Source organism: Hordeum vulgare, chromosome 7H (assembly GCF_904849725.1).
Source record: "Hordeum vulgare subsp. vulgare chromosome 7H, MorexV3_pseudomolecules_assembly, whole genome shotgun sequence".
NCBI lineage: Eukaryota > Viridiplantae > Streptophyta > Magnoliopsida > Poales > Poaceae > Hordeum > Hordeum vulgare.
In genome coordinates this window covers 152,981,329-152,999,605 of record NC_058524.1, presented here as the reverse complement: position 1 = coordinate 152,999,605, position 18,277 = coordinate 152,981,329, and positions in this window count along the sequence as shown.

The window sequence follows — 18,277 nt, the reverse complement described above, 5'->3', positions numbered from 1 at the left end:
GGGGTACCATAATCCAAGCGTTGGTGTGTGAGCTAGATATCGAAGGATATGCTTCATAACCTTATGGTGTAATTCCTTCGGTGTTGCTTGTAAACGGGCACACATGCAAACACTAAGCATAATATCTGGCCTAGATGCACATATGTACAATAATGAGCCAATCATGGAGCGATATACCTTCTGACCGAAATCTTTACCATTTTTGTCAGTGCAGAGGTGGTCGTTTGTGGGCATTGGAATCTTGAGGCCTTTGCAGTCTTGCATGCCGAATTTCTTCATGACATCCTTGAGGTATTTCTCTTGAGAGATGAAGATGACATTGCGTTGTTGACGAATTTGAAGGCCTAGGAGGAATTTCAACTTCTCATCATGGACATTTGATATTCTTCACCCATCATATAGCCAAATTCGTCACCGTAACATTTGTCAATACAACCAAAGATAATATCGCCTACATATATTTGGCACACGAATAGGTCATTTTCATACGATTTTTTGAAAAGAGTTGGGTCAAGTGAACTGTGTTTGAAGCCTTTCTACATGAAGAATTCCTTCAACGTGTCATACCATGCCCAAGGGGGCCACTTGAGTCCATAGAGTGCCTTGTTGAGTCTGAAGACTTTGTGAGGATGCTTTGGGTCTTCAAAACCTGGGGGTTGAGCAACATATACTTGTTCATCAAGCTTACCATTGAGGAATGCACTTTTCACATCCATTTGATATAAGGTGATATTGTGATGGTTAGCATAAGCAAGAAATATACGAATAGCTTGAAGTCTAGCAACAGGTGCAAAAGTTTCAACAAAGTCAATTCCTTCAACCTATGTGTAGCCTTGTGCTACAAGTCGTGCCTTATTCCTCACTACCTGACCATCTTCGTCTTGCTTTATTCAGTAGATCCACTTGGTACCGATGATATTGTGCTTGTGAGGATCAGAGCGCTTGACAAGTTCCCACACACTGTTAAGCTTGAATTGATGTAGTTCCTCTTGCATTGCTTGAATCCACTCAGGCTCCATAAAGGCTTCAAAAACCTTTGAGGGTTCTGTGATAGACACAAAGGAGGAATGCCATAAAAGTTAGTTAAATGTGAATCTTTGGAGTGAATGAGGGGACCTGGTGCATTCATGTCATCGAGGATTTTGTGAGTTTGCACTTCATTTGCAACCCTTGGATGTGCAGGTTGATGAATTTGTTGGGGTTGAGGAATTTGATCAGTAGAAATTACCTTAGGTGCACCAGCCCAAATTTCTTTGTTGTTTGGGATGACTTCTTCAATAGGTAGAGGTTCTTCAGTGGGGATGATATCATCGGTAGCCTTGAACCTAATGGATTCCTCACGAGGCATTTCATCTAGCACAGGAGGCAGGTGCTCTCTTTGCGAGCTGTTAGTTTCATCAAACTGCACATCTACAGTTTCAACAACTTTCTTGTGGTAGTTGTTGAAGACTCTGTAGGTATGCGAGTCCTTTCCGTAACCAATCATAAAACCCTCCTGTGCTTTCGGTGCAAATTTAGAACTGTGGTGAGGATCTCTAATCCAGCATCTTGCACCGAAGACTTTGAAATAACTTACATTGAGTTTCTTGTCAGTGAGGAGTTCATATGAGGTCTTCTTGAGGAATTTGTGAAGATATACCCTGTTGATGATGTGGCACGCAGTGTTGATTGCCTCAGGCCAGAAACGATGACGGGTCTGATATTCTTAAAGCATACTGCAAGCCATCTCAACAGGAGTCTTGTTCTTGTGCTCCACGATGCCATTTTGCTGAGGAGTATATGGAGCAGACAGCTCACGAGTAATACCAAGTTCATCAAGATAGTCATCAAGACTAATTTTTTTGAACTTTGCCACATTATCACTCCTGATGTGCTTAATCTTGACACCAAAGTTCGTCGAGGCCCTTGAGGTAAATCGTTTGAAGACTTCCTGCACTTCAGTTTTGTAACAGATAATATGCAGCCAAGTTTAACGTGAATAATCATCAAAAATGACAAAGCCATACAGAGATGTTGCATTGGTTAGTGTGGCATAATGAGTAGGTCCAAAGAGGTCCATGTGAAGCAATTCAAAAGGACGAGTAGTAGTCATGATAGTCTTCAAGAGATGCTTGGATCTAGTCATCTTTCCAGACTCACAAGCCCCACACAATTGATCCTTGAGGAATTTGATGCCATCGATGCTAAGGACATGCTTCTTCTTCACAAGAGTGTGAAGGTTACTCATGCCAGCATGACCAAGTCGTCGATGCCATAGCCAACCCTCTGAGGCTTTTGCAAGTAGACACGTGGCCGACTGTGGACCTGTAAAGAAATCAACAATGTACAAATCTCCTCTCCTAAAGACTTCGAAGACTTTGGATTTGTCAGATTCCATGATGACTACGCAATGATATTTGCCAAAGATGACAATCATATCAAGATCACAAAGCATTGAGACTAACATGAGATTGAAGCCAAGGGATTGGACAAGCATGACTTCGTCAATGTGTCGGTCCTTGGAGATAGCAACCTCACCAAGACCCAATACCTTGCTTTTTCCTTTGTCTGCGTAGGCGATATGCTTCAATGGTGATGGAATTAATGGAATTTTCATTAATAGACTCTTGTCACCAGTCATGTGATTAGTACATCCACTTTCAAGAACCCACTCATTGGCTTTAGGGGTGTCATCCTGCAGATGAGTTAGTACATCTTACCATCTCATATGCTTCAGAGTGAAGAATATGATATCAAATTCATCTGACTTGAATTTCATCCAAAAGTGTAGAGTTAAGATTACATGAGGACGTGTGAAATTATTATCATTTCATCATGATTAGCTTGCATCCTTTCAAGCATTTCCTCACGTCTCCATCATATTTTTCAGAAGATTAAGTTTTACTAGAGAACTGACATGCATAAATGGTTAGTTCAATTTCTTCACCACCCACATCTGAAGGGGTGTCAAAGAGTTCATCATTCTACGAGCAGCATACGAAAACTTAGGCTTTGATGCTAATGCACTTCGTTTCATAGCAGAAGGTTAGTGTACTCGAACGCATATGCACAGAAATTCTTCAAGGATTTATGAACATAATGATTTGAGGAATATTGCACATATTCATGACCCTTGTAGTTTCCCTACATTCAAAAGCATTAGCACGAGTATGAGCAAAATTTGGACCATATGAGGAGTTGGACCTCGTGAATACTTTGGTCTACTTGAGGAATTTGATTTGGGTTCCTATTCTTCATGGGCGGTGTCATGAGGGCATTCACCTGAAGATTTTCCAAGATGCTTCTCGGTACCCAGATTTTCCTCAAGGGTGGTCCATTCCTGCAGTTAGTTCCAACATATCTAGCAAATACTTCACAATTCTTATTTTTGAACAGTTTATAATTGGAGTCATGTAACTCATCAGAGGAATATGAATTTTCACATGCAAAGCCTGGTAATGTGGATGGATCTACACGAGGTCATTTCGCAACAACCCATGAGGTTTTGGGATACTACTCAGGTTTCCAATATGATCCATCAGCATTCAATTTCCTCTCAAATGCAATACCCTCTTTCCTAGGGTTTATTTTCATAATATGCTTTTTGACCACATTGCAAAGTGTTTGATGCCTTTGAGACTTTTGTATATGCATGTCACATACAATTCCTTCAACCCTGCATTTTCGTCAGTGACATTTGTGGGTTCCTCAAGTGAGGAATTTGTGACCACGGATATAGTTGAAAATTTTGTAGCAATAGAAGCATTTGAACTTTCGGGTGAAGAATTAGCAGATTCACGTTCTATGCATTTCATGCATGGTAGAATGAATTCTTCCTGAGCGGAACTGGTCTGTTGAGTGAGCAAAGAATCATTTTTCACTTCGAAGATCATCATGAGACGCACTTAGTTTCTTAAGATCTTGCTTTCTTTGAAGAAATTCATAAGAAAGCTTCTCATGATTAGCCAAGAGGGTGTCATGACCTTCTTGAAGACTACCAAATTTAGACTGGAGACTTTGAATATCATCAGTCAAAGTTTGAGTTCGATCCATTTCCTCATTCAACAGGTCGTCGCTTTTTTCTAGCAGTTTCTAAAGCTTTTAAAGAGCATTATGTTGATTAGTGGGAATGTTAGCAAGATTGTTAGGTTTTGAAAATCATCAGGTCCACTGTCAATTGAGTCAGAAGAGGAAGTGTGTTTGGGTACCTTGGCACCTTTTTCCATGAAGCAATAGGTGGGAGCAAAGTCGTCGTCGCAGTCATCGGCGTTGTTGACGTAGTCATTTTCTTCAAGGTTGAAGATGGACTTGCTGACGAATTTGGTAGCAAGGGCTAGACTTGCCACACCAGACTCTGACTCCTCCTCGGATCCTTCCTCTTCATCACATTCCTCAGATTCCTCCTCAGAATCCATTTCCTTGCCAATAAGAGCCCGATCCTTTCTGAAATTGTTCTTCTTGTGCGATGAGGACTTTGATGATGAGGATTTTGAAGATTTCTTTTTCTTCGAGTCATCAGAACTATCATCCTTGTACTTCTTCTTCTTTGATTCCTTTGACCAGCAAGGACAATCAGCAATGTAGTGACCACACTTCTTGCATTTATGGCAGGTTCTTTTCTTATAGTCCTCACATGAAGATTATGATTTCCTCACATCTCCTCTTGAAGATTTTCTGAGCTAACCTCGTCTAGAGAACTTCTGGAATTTCCTCACAAGCACTTCAAGTTCGTGACCAATTTCTTCAGGATCACCAAGACTGCAATCAGATTCTTCTTCTTCATATGAGGAAACAACCTTTGCCTTTTTTTGACAATGGAAATAGTAGGAAAGGTTCCTAGTGCATATATATTAACATATATATTTTTTTTACATATACACATGAGTACAGAGAGGGGAGGGGAGGGGGGATCACATCTAGTGATGTTTAACCAGAGATGTTACAATGTCATTTACAAGATGCACCTTGCTAGTAGGCACTCTAACTTTTAGGTGTGAGAAGTCTTTTATGAACCAATGTTTCCAAGAGGCTAGTGATGGAGTCACATTCTCAAAATAGTTGTTGTTGTATTCTTTCCACAAGCTCCAGGCTGCCACAAGGAAGATGTCCATAGACATTTTGCGTGGACATGTTGTCCTCAGGTGTTGACGGAGGTCTGGTCTATGGTGGTGCCTAGTCCATTTGATATTCAGAGTTTCCTAGCATTGTTGACTAAAGTAGCAGTGAAAGAATAGGTGTTCCATCATATTCTCCACATGTTGACCACACAGCAGGCAATCCAAGTTAGGTCTGATGTTGTAGTGTCCTCTTTTGAGCTTTCAGGTGAAGAATTAGCACAAACCGCCCAAACACTTTGATCTTGGGAACACTTTTTAATTTCCGCAACCAACCGAACACTGCATGATCCATCACCTCCCTAAAGTAAAAGCGGTAGTACGTCATGGTATTGAATTTTCCAGTGTCCCAAACGCAGTTCCAAACATTGCCATCTGAATTGAGCTCGACCTCATTCACCTATCGCTGCATCAGCCTCACCTCTTCATGTGCTTGTACCGACAACGGCAATAGGAAGGCGTTTTGTAGAGAAAATGTTCCCAGGAAATCTTGAACCGAGGCATCTTCATATCTTGCGTATGAAAATGCCCGAGGGAACTTGTCCGTGTAGATAGTGTTATTCCAATCATCCTTCCACAACAACACTGATGCACCATCGTTCACCATCACTTTGGTTACCCCTCTCTAAATCGGCATGAGCTTGATGAGGTACCGCCACAAGAAAGAGCCACATGTATCCTGGGCATGTGGAACGGTAGCAGTATAATAGGTATTCCAGATAAGCGACACCCATGGGATATCTTGCCGATTGTAAAATTTGTGTAACAGTTTCAGAAGTAGGGCGTCGTTTTGTACTTTAAGGTTAAACACTCCCAGCCCATCCCTTTCTCCACAATAAACGTCTCTTGATCTTATCAACCTATTCAAGTATCTTTGGTGGGATTCTTAGTGTCCCCATAGAGAACATGAGCAGAGATGTGATGAGTGAGTTCATTAGGGGTAGCTTGCCTGCATACGACATCATCGACATGGCGGCGGTGATTTTTCTTTCTGCCTTGCAAACTAATGGTGTCATGTCCAGCACCGTTGTCCTGGTTGTGCCAAGGGGAAGGCCCAGGTTGGTAAATGGCATGTTGGCCGTCTTGCAGCCAAAGATTGCCGCAATGCCATCATACTTGTCAGCGGGGGTATTGATAGGCACCAGTGTTGATTTGTGGTAGTTGATTTTGAGGCAGGATGGCGTGGCATAGTCATTAAGGATCCTTTCAATCTTGCAGCATGAATCGGGCAGGCGGGCATGATGATGATGGTATCATCACCGTATTGTATGACTGGGAAGTCACTGTTACCCGGAGCGTTGATGGGGTGGGACAAAACACCCTGCACCAGCGCCTCGTTCATTATTGTCTGAAGGAGGTCCGCGGCAAGAACAAAGATCAACGGGGAGAGCGTATCCCCATGTCTGACACCTCACTTGCACTGAAACTGTCTTCCCGTAGATCCATTCCACAACATCGAGAATTTTCCCAAGGATAAGATGCATTTGATCCATTCAATCTGTTTTGAATTAAAGCCCATATTCTGCATGAGTTGGATCATTGTCGAGTGTTCAAAGGTATCAAATGCCTTGGCAAAATCAAGTTTAAGGAGAATGATCTCCCTACGGGAGGCTTGGCATTGGTGGATATACTCAAACATCCAGGCAAGGCAATGGTGAATTGATCTCCCCCGAAGAAAGTCGTATTGGTTGCGGTGCACAACTTGAAGTATGATTTTCTAAAGACGGTTGGCAAGTATTTTGGTGATCATTTTTATGCAGCAGTTCAGCAACGTGATCGGGCGGAAGTCACCCACTGTCTATGGAGAGTTATTATTTGGGATTAGCGTGATGTAGTCGTAGTTAAGAGATTCAATGTTAAGAGTGCCCTTATGAAACTCGTCGCGGAGTATGTAAAAATCATGTTTGATGATCGACCAACAAGCTTTCAAGAAGGCTCCGCTAAAACCATCTGATCCTGGAGCGCGATCAGGGGGCATTTCTTTGATCACATCATCAATTTTCGAGGATTCGAAAGGAGTAGTGAGAGCATCAAAATCAACACCTTGTCGGACAAGAGCATATAGGTTGAAGCGCATCTGTATTAAATCATAGAGAGCTCACTTCTCATATTGTTGGAATTCATGAGTATTGAGTCTCTCAAGGATATCAGTAGAATCTAGTGACTTGTAGTCTCCACGCTCTTGAATCATCAAAACACGTATATCGAATGAGGAATCAAGAGATCTCATCAATTTCTTCAACACCGCATGGTCGGTGATGTTAGTGTCCCCAAGAGCGTGTAGCTCATTGGAGATATAAGTGAGGCGATCGAAGGTTTGCTAACAATTTTCATTATCGAGTCTTTTAAAGTGGTTGGAGATTGCGAAGAATGTCAACCCAAGAGACACGTTGAGTAGAGATTCCTTCGTTGACTTTGGACAGCATGTCCCAGATGAGCTTTGTAGATCCCAAAACACTCACTCTATGAGCTTGCGTTTTTTTTCCTTGAAGAGGAAAGGGTGATGCAGCAAAGTAGATAAGTCTTTCCCTCAGTTTTTTAAGAACCAAGGTATCAATACAGTAGGAGGAACAAGCAAGGCCCCAATCTTAGCACCTACACAAACAATCAAACACTTGCACCCAACGCTAAAAAGGGGTTGTCAATCCCTTCACGGTTATTTGCTAGGATGAGATCTATAGAGATAGATATAAAAGATTGCTAGAACGAAAAGTAAAACAGAAGTAAATAAATGGCAGCAATATATTTTTGGTATTTTTGGTTTATAGATCTGAAAGTATAATATGGAAAATAGACCCGAGGGCCACAGGTTTCACTAGAGGCTTCTCTCATGAAGGAAAATAATACGTTGGGTGAACAAATTACTGTCGAGCAATTGATAGAAAACCGATTAATTATGAAGATATCCAAGGCAATGATTATGCATATAGGCATCACGTCTGTTTCAAGTAGACTGAAAAGATTCTGCATCTACTACTATTACTCCACAAATCAACCGACTCATGCCTTCATCTAGAGTATTAAGTTCATGAAGAACAGAGTGACGCATTAGATAAGATGACATGATGTAGAGGGAACGCAAGATTGAACCTAAAACTAAGCACTTCTCCTATTCCAAGAATTACCAATCTAGTTGGACAAACCAAACCAATAACTCGAAGAGACTTGCTAAGATATGAAATCATGCATATAAGAATTCAGAGAAGATTCAAATAATATTCATAGGTAATCTGAACATAAACCAACAATTCATCGAATCTCGACAAAGACACCGCAAAAGAGTATTACATCACATAGATCTCCATGAAGATCATGAAGAACATGATATTGAAGAACAAAGAGAGATAAGAAGCCATCTAGCTACTAGCTATGGACCCGTAGTTCTGTTGTGAACTACTCACGCATCATTGGAGAGGCAATGGAGTTGATGTAGATGCCCTCCGTGATCGATTCCCCCTCCGACAGATTACCGGAAAAGGCTCCAAGATTGGATCTCACGGGAACAGAGGCTCCCGGCGGTAGAAAACTATTTTTTGGTATCGTTCTGGTATTGGGGGAACATTTGGGAATTTATAGGATGAAGATTAGGGTTAGGAGGCCTGTAGGGGGGCACAATCCAGGGGGTGCGCCCTGCAGGCTTGACGTCTCCCGGCAGGTCTCCTACCCCCTTCTCCAAGTCTAGCAGGTTTCTTGTGGTCCAAGAAAAACCATTCCGGAGATTTATTCCGTTTGGACTTCGTTTAATACTTCTTATCTGCAATACTCAGAAACATGGTAAAAACAGAAACTGGCACTAGGCTCTAGGTTAATAGGTTAGTCCCAAAAATAATATAAAATAGCATATTAATGCATATAAAACATCCAAAACATATAATATAATAGCATGGAATAATCAAAAATTATAGATACGTTGGAGACGTATCAATTCTCCGCGTGAGAGTCAAGTTGCTTGAGTCTCTTCACATCAGCAGCGTTGATAGATTCACATACAACGGGAACACCATTTTCCATAATGTATGAGAGATCATTGTCAATTGCTTCAAGATGCATGCGCATCTTGTTCCTCCAGTAGGGGTAGTCCGTCCCATTGAAGGTAGGACAACCTGTTGTGACCTTGATCATACATGCGGTCGACATAACTAAAACTCTAGGTAATCAAACCAAAATTACACAGAACAAGGGAGTACCTTGCTCTAATACCAATTGAAAGTGCATTATATCGACTAGAGGGGGGTTAATAGGTGATTTTTATAAATTTGTCATTGAGGAATTTCCCGGTGAGGAAATTGGTAAGTAATGAAGAACTTGCAGCGGAATAAGTACTTGGGTGTAAGTGTAACGTGCCAAAAGCATGGTTGTCATGAAGGAATAAAACAAACACTTAGCATGAGTAGCATGAACAGGATAAGCGGGTGATGAACTAGTGGGGTGAAGAATTTGAGATGAGGAAATTGAGGAAGTCTTCAGTCAAGTTCTTCAAACAGTAATGATCAATTTCATCAACACATAAATGAGGTAATAGAAGGGTTAAGGAATAGAACAAGGTACTTGGTCAAGACAGTGATTTGATGACCCAGTTCCAACTAATGTGACAGTCGTACATCTGGTCTGGAGTGGCTTGGTATTTAAACTACAGGGCAGACAGTCCCAGGACACTTAGTCCTTATCGTATTCTCCTTGAACTAAGGACACACAGTCCTCGCCCAACACTCGTGGTAAGCTTCAGGGAAGACTTCCAAACCCTCACAAACTCGGTCACCCCGCAATCCACAATTTACAGGATGCTCTAGACGAGTGACGCCTAACCATTTGGAAAATACACAGTCTTCAAAGGTAACAAGCTTCGGTTCCACACAGTAGCAATCTCTTCTATGATGCTCAATCACTTTGGGTTTTTGGGTTTTGGTTTGGGTGTTTGGGGTTTTTCCTTACTGATGATTTTCTCTCAAAGTCCTCAGAGGATGGGATGCTCTCAAATGACAAGTGTCAAGTTCTCTCTTGGAGCAGCCAACCAGCTAGTGGTTATGGGGCGGCTATTTATAGCCGGGGAGAATCCCGACATGATTTGACATAAATGCCCCAATGATATGACCGTTGCGTGGATAAGGTTTGGGGACAGCTGGCATGCGGCACAGCAGCGGTTTGAACTTTCAAGCTGTGAAAGTCCTCATGTCTCTCGTGTTCCTCACTTGTAGGCAATTCACACTCGCGAAATCCTAACTTCTCAGTTAGAGCGATTTCCTAAGAGACCAGAAGATCTTCGTCTCTATCACTTAAGAAATTGACTAAACTCGAAAAGAAATCCAAAGGCTTCACTTGAAGGATTGGGTATGTGTAGGCTTTGAGATGAGCATCACTTGGAAACTTTTCCTTAGTTTTACCTCAACCCCCTTCAATAGTATGGAGTTCCTATGACTCAAAAGAAAAGAAATGAAACTACAAAAACAGAAGTCTTCACACTTCAAAGTCCTCGCTTCAATATCTTCAAGGACCAATTTCCTCACTTTCAAAATCTTCATGAAAGTATCAAAGTCTTCAGTTGAAGAAATTCGTTTTAGGGGTCGATGTTCTTTGAATAACTCAAACACATTAGTCTCTTAACCTATAAGTCTTCAATACACCAAAATCACTAAGGGGCACTAGCTGCACTTAAAGTTACTGTAGCTGTTAACCAGGGGGTGTTACAGCAGCCATCCTTCGTCATGCTGCATACTGGAAGCAGCGGGGGAAGTGTCGGGGTATGCGGGAGGGGGACGAGAATACTCGTTCCTTCCACGCCCAGGCCTCCCAGCGCCGGCGTGGGAACTGCATCCGCGCCCTCGACGTCGATGGCTCCCACGTCATGGGCATGCAGCAAAGGCCGACGCCCTCCTGGGCTTCTACTCCAGCCTCTGGGCTAGCCGGCGATGCCCTCCTAGGCCTTCAACTTGGAGTCCCTCTATGCGAATGTGCCCCAGGTGCACGGCCCATCTCTGGTGGCCACTTTCACCACCGACGAGGTCAGGTGTGTTGTTCACGCTCTTGACCGGACTAGCGCCCCCGGTCCCGATGGGCTCGGCCCAGCATTCTATCATGCTGCTTGGTCGATGGTCGGGCGCGACGTTTGTCGCATGTTCGACGACTTCCACTTTGGCATGGCCAGCCTCAACGGGATCAACCATGCCTTCATCGCGTTTCTCCCCATGTGTTGGTTTCAGGCCTATTGTTAGAGCATATATTTCTCCGTACGTGGTTTTGGTAATTGATGACAATCCCTATGGACTAATGGTTTCCTTAAGTTATATTGAATGATTTGTCCATAGGCACTTCTTGAAGTCTGTCTGATGGTTTTAAGGAGTTATATGATGACCAAGGTGGTATTCAATGTATTATCCAAAGATTGGTCATAAAGACACAAGGTTGATCAAGACTAAGCAAATAGTAAATCAAGATGATCAACACACAAAGCGTACAAGATGTACCGAGAGGGATCAAGTGATCCCATGGTATGGTAAGCATTGTCCATAACGCTTTTGTGTACTAACACATAGTCTTCGTGAGAGTTCTATGTGGGGTTAGCTGTGTTTCCATGGGTTTGCGTCAAGAGGAAGATCTCGTTCAACCTATGAAGGATGACATCAAATGGTGATCATCATCAAGATTGCGGTGTGCAAGTTCAAGTGGAGCATCACGAAGATATCATTCTTGAAGCTTGTCATCCATTGTGGTGGCAATGGACTTGTGAAGATGTGCTAAAGAGTGGCTCACCCATAGTGAGTATGGGGGAGCAATCAACTAGTCTTCATCAAACCAACGCAATCAAGAAAGGTGGTCCATCTTGAAGAAGCCAAGATCATTATCATCTAGCTCAAGAGGACTAGGTGCAAGGTATATGTTTGCCCTTGATAGGTTTTTCTATTTTAGAATTGATTGTAGTTCTGTCAGGGGGGCTCACAAGTGAGTAGCTTCATCGTATCATTCGTTGAGAGCTCAAACCATTTGCATCCTTGCATCATATTTCTTGGTTCTTGTTTGGTGATTCTCTTTGTGAGTTGTAGAGCTTATGGTCATCTTCATGACAAGCTCGGATTCATCGAAAACGGAGTCCATTTGCATTTTCATAACTGCATGTTCTTAAGATTTCCACACGTTGTTTGGATAGCTCTTGTCGTCCTGAATCCAACAAGCTTGAGTTTGCTCGTTTCGGAGCTCGCATACGAAAGTTATGGAAGTTTCAGTTCCACAGTTGTTTTTCTCTAAACAGGCGGTAGTACCGCTTAGGCGGTACTTCCGCTGTGTACTACCGATGTCACCAGCTTCTACTACGAGCGCCTATGGTAGTATGAGCGGACATAGTTTTTTACTACCGCCCTCATGTGGTAGTCCCGCAAAACCGTGTCCGGTACTACCGTGCCGGATTTTTGCACAGCCGTAGCCTTAGCGAAGGTAGACACGGAAGTAATTTTTTACTTCCGTGTACCTCCCGTGTACCCTATGGTAGTACCATAAGGGCGTGCGGTAGTACCGCTCCGACGATTCTACCGCTCATTGCCCCGTGCAGTAGTTCCTCCCTCTGCCACTACCGTGCGTGTGGTAGTACCGCACTAGGCAGCGGTAGTACCGCTATGCTCGGGCTAAAAGTGGGGGTAACAGGTGGATTCTTTCCCCCACTATATAAAGGGGGTCTTCTTCCCCATTGGATCCTATCTGTTGAGCTCGTGTTCTTCCCCCATTGTTGACCTTCTTCGAGCTTGCTAACTCCCAATACCTCCAATGATTCTTGCTCCTTTTGAGGGAAAAGAGAGAGGAGATCTAGATCCACATTTCCACCAATAACTTTCTCCTCTAAGTGTGCGGAACCCCTTGGATCTAGTTCTTGGAGTTCTTGGTGTTCTTCTTTGCTCTTCCTCTCATTTTCCACCATAGCATTAGTTGTTGTGGTGGGATTTGGGAGTGAAGGACTTGGGCACTCCGTGTGCCCTTGCCATTGCATTTGGTGCATAGGTTTGAGTTCTCCACGGTGACACGTGGAAGTGAAGTTTGAGAAGCTTATTACCCTTTGGTACCTGGTACCCTAGAGATTGTTCTTCATGGATGCTTTCGCGTCCTAGAAGCTTGGTGGTGCCTCGGAGCTCAATCATTGTGGTGTAAAGCTCCGGGCAAGCGTCGGGGTCTCCAATTAAGTTGTGGAGATTGCCCCGAGCATTTGTGGTCACCTCGAAGCCATATGCCATTATGATGAAGCTTTCTAGTGTTGTTGGGAGCCTCCAATTAAGTTGTGGAGATTGCCCCAACCTTGTTTGTACGGGTTCGGTCACCGCCCTCAAGGGTCCCTTAGTGGAATCACGACATCTTGCATTTTGCGAGGGCGTGAGGAGATTACGTTGGCCTTAGTGGCATCTTGGGGAGAATTGTGCCTCCACACCGCTCCAAACGGAGATTAGCATCCGCAAGGGTGTGATCGTCGGGATACATCGTCGTCTCTGCGTGCCTTGGTTATCTCTTGTTAGGAAAGCAACTTGTATTCCCATGAGGCCATAGGCCGGTATATATACATGTACACGTGGTGGACTAAATGCAGGAAACCCCTTATATATTGGGATAAATACAAAAGGGTACATGACTTATATTATAACTCTAACACCCCCCCCCCCTCAAACTCATGGTGGATGAACAACACTGAGTTTGGAGAGATAAAAGCCATGTTGTGCTCTAGTCTGGGCCTTCGTCGGGAAATCCGCCAACTGTAACTCGGAAGGCACATACTGAAGAGCAATAACCTGATCCTGCACAGCAGCGCACACATAGAAAGCATCAATGCCAATATGCTTGGTGAGCTCATGCTTCACACGGTCACGCGCAATGCTAATAGCACCTCTACTGTCAGATAAGAGCAGAGTCGGTGTAGTGACAGAAACACCAAAATCCTAAAGTAACCACCGTAACCAAGTCACCTCTGCCGTCAAAAGAGCCATCGCTCGCAACTCAGCATCTGCACTCAAACGGGAAACTGCAATTTGTTTCTTCGTCTTCCAGGCAATGAGAGAACCACCAAGAAAAACACAGTAAGCAGATAGTGAACGGCGATCTGAAGGATCACTAGCCCACGTAGCATCCGAATAGGCCTGAAGCTGTAAAGAACTGGAGCGAGGAAAGAATAGATGGTGAGAGATCGTGCCCCGAAGATATCGGAGAACACGGAGGAGATGACTATAGTGAACCAATGTGGGAGCAGAGACGAACTGACTCAGAATATGAACCGGATAAGAGATATCCGGATGAGTGACAGCTAGGTAAACAAGACTGCCAACAAGATGACGATAACGCATCGGGTCAGGCAGGGGATCACCATCAGTAGCATAGAGGTGAACATTGAGCTCCATAGGAGTCTCAACAATGCGCTCATCAGTAAGAGCAGCACGAGCAAGAAGATCCTGGATATACTTTTCCTGGGATATAAAGAAGCCATCAGAGGTAGAAGAAACTTCAATCCCAAGAAAGTAGCAAAGAGGTCCAAGATCATACATAAGGAACTTCTCACTAAGACGGGCCTTAACAAAGGCAATATACTCGGGTCATCCCCATTGATGACCATGTAATCAACATAGAGAAGAAGAAGAGTCCGACCACGAGGAGAAAGGTGAATAAACAATGTTGGATCATGAACACTGGGTGAAAAACCAGCGGCAGTCACCACAGAGGCAAAACGCTCAAACCAGGCGCGGGGGGCTTGCTTAAGGCCATAGAGAGAGCGACGAAGACGACATACCATGCCATCAGGAACAGAATACCCAGGTGGTGGCTGCATGTACACCTCCTCACGCAGCTCACCATTAAGAAAAGCATTCTTAACATCAAGCTGAGAGATAGACCAGTGGCGTGTAGAGGCCACGGCAAGAAGTGTACGAACAGTGGTCATATGAGCCACAGGAGCAAAAGTCTCGTCATAATCACGACCATGCTCCTTCTGAAAACCACGAGCCACAAGACGAGCTTTGTGACGCTCAAGAGAACCATCGGAGCGGGTCTTAACCTTGTAGACCCACTTACAAGTGATGGGACGGACTCCGGGAGGAAGGGAAACAAGATCCCACGTACCAGTGCATTCAAGAGCAGCAATCTCCTCTGCCATCGCAAACTGCCATTCAGGATGAACAACGGCCTGATGATAAGTAGTCGGCTCAAGAACAGCAGCACCAGCGGTGGAAAATCCAAAGCGGTCAACAGGCGGACGAGGACGAGAACGCAAGCCATAAGTAGGCTGGTACGAGGATGACGACACATCCTCAGAGGCATCCAAAGAATGTGAACGACAAGTGTAACACTGAGGAAAAGATGGAACAATGGAAGGAGGAATCGCCAAGGTAGAATCGGGGAGTGGCGACGAAGAATTCACCAGAGATGAAGGTGTAGAATCCGGTGACATGCTAGACGAGGAGACCGTGGAAGATGGTGGCGACAAATCGACTGGAGGTGGAGAAGCAGAGGGAGCGGAACGAATAGGCAAAGGCTCGACGGGTGTGATAGGTGTGTCAGGAAAAGTGAGGAAAGAGATATCCTCCACTGAAAATGTTGAGGAAGATGGGCGTGGGTAGAAGGGACGAGACTCATCGAAAGTCACATCCCGAGAGATACGCATCCGACGACCGAAAGGATCCCAACAACGATAGCCCTTATGCTCATCACTATAGCCTAAGAAGACACACTCAACAGACTGAGCGGTCAGTTTGGTGCATTCGCGGGGGGCAAGAAGAACATAGCAAACACAACCAAACAAGCGAAGCGTCGAATAATCAGGAGAACGATCAAAAAGATGCTCGAAAGGAACACCACCCTATAGAGCAGCGGAAGGCTGGAAATTGATGAGATAGGTGGAGGTCGAGACGGCCTCAGCCCAAAAATGAGGCGGGAGAGAGGCAGCAATCATCAATGCACGAGCCGTCTCAAGAAGATGACGATGCTTGCGCTCAGCTACGCCATTCTGAGCGTGAGCACCAGGACAAGAGAATTGAGAGAGGGTCTCTTGCTTAGCAAGAACACCACGCAACATCTTAGAGATATACTCGCCGGCGGAGTCAGCACGAAACACACGAATGGGAGAAGAGAACTGAGTATGAGCCATGGCAGCAAAACGCTTATAAATGGACAACACCTCACTACGAGAAGTCATGAAATAAAGCCATGTGTAACGAGAGAAGTCATCTATGAAAATAATATAGTATTTATGACCCCCTTTCGAAGCGAAGGGAGCCGGACCCCATACATCGGAATGAACTAAACCAAAAGGACGCTTAGACACTGACTCACTATGTGGATATGGTAATTGAATCTGCTTGCCAAGACGAAAATCCTGACACTCTAAAGAGGCCTCTCCTGAGACAGACCCCGCAAGACCTCGACGAACTAACGACGACAAACGAGAATCACACAGATGACCAAGTCGATGATGTCACTGCTGGAAGGAACCAGTAGCCGAGGCAACCAAAGCGGAAGAACTAGCGATAGAGTGGGCAGCGGAAGGAACATGAAGCCAGTCCAACTCCCAAAGACCCTCAGAATCACAGCGGCGAGGACCAGCCCCAACCAGAGTGTGCGTGCGACGGTCCTGGACAGAACAAGAGTCAAGGTCAAGGATGACACGACAACCAGAATCAGCAAGTTGACCAGCGGAAAACAGATTCATGGTAAGTCGAGGAACATGAGCAACATCACGAACAGAATAAGAAGGAGTGGTAAGAGTGCCTCTACTAACGACAGGAAGGGGAGTACCATCAGCGGTGAGGACATGAACAGGAGAATCAAGCGATCGAAGAGAGGATAGAGTGGAAGAATTAGAAGTCATATGAAAGGAAACTCCAGAGTACATAACCCATGGGGATGTACCTGACTGTGTAGAAGGTGGTTGCTCAGTGCGGGAAGCCTCAGTCACAGAACCAGCAGTACCCGTCGAGGAAGAACCTGAAGCAGCGAGCAGACGCTTAAGTCTCAGAATATCCTGCTCAGTCAAAGTGATGGCTGAAGCTGTCGAGGCAGATGACGAAGTCGCTGTAGATGATGATCGCGCCTTGCGCAAGTGTTTCTTCTTTGTGTAGCAGTGGGACTCAATATGACCATCATTGTTGCAGTAGCCACAATGTGAACGAGGGCGACCTGAGCCGCCAGAAGGAGTGGGCAAGAGCGACGGAGCACTCGAGCGAGAAGGGGTCGGTGCAGCAGGTGGCGTAGAAAGAGTCCGAGCAGCGAGCACCGAGGGAACCTCCAGCAAACCAACACCACATAAGCGAGTCTCCTCGGCACAAATCTCAGAAAGCGCCTCCATGCGAGAATACGACCACGAGCAAACAACTGAGCACGCCGAGGCTCAAACTCCTTACGGAGCCTAGACAGGAACTCGTAGACGCGATGAAACTCCAAATCGGCCTGGACAGCCTGGCAACAGGGGCAACTACGACAACCAGCACTGTGGAGAGAATCAAGTTGGCGCCAGATAGCAGAACTCTGTGCATAGAAGTCATTAACAGTAGAGTCACCATGTTGAAGAGCATGCTCCTGACGAACCACGGAGAGGTATAAGGCATCACCAGAGGGCTCATAGTGCTGACGAAGGCGAGTCCACATCTCAAAGACAGTAGGAAGGCCCAGAAACTCAGAGGCAAACTGAGGCAAAACACTGGCAGTGAGAACAGCTGCAGAACGGTCATCATCATCAAGCCACTCGGTGTAAACAGACAAAGCACCATGATACACCTGAAGAGCCACCTCATAAGTCAAAACATTCTCATCATAAGCACGAATAGCAGCCTCATTAGCAACCTTAGCCGCGTCCTTCGCAGCCTGAGGAGCATCCGCGGGAAGAACCGGTGGAGTCGGAGGAGTGGGAGCCACAGGAGGAACCGTACGTGGCGGACAACAGACCTCGCCAAAGAGAACTCCCTAGAAACGGATGCCACGCATGTGAATGCGCATGAAGCCAGTGAACTCGGCGTAGTTAGTACCATCAAAGATCACCGAACAGCGAGGGACAGCAACATAGCCAGATGCAGTGGACATTTTTTTTTATTTTTTTAGGAAAGGAAATCAGTCAACGGGATCGAGCCGATCTGGAATCGTTCTCGAGGGCAAAAACCGCGTCGGCCGGGGCAGTGGGAACCGAGAGATCCGATCCAGGCGGTAGGTCGGGGCGGCTGGTCCCGTGGTGGCCGAGA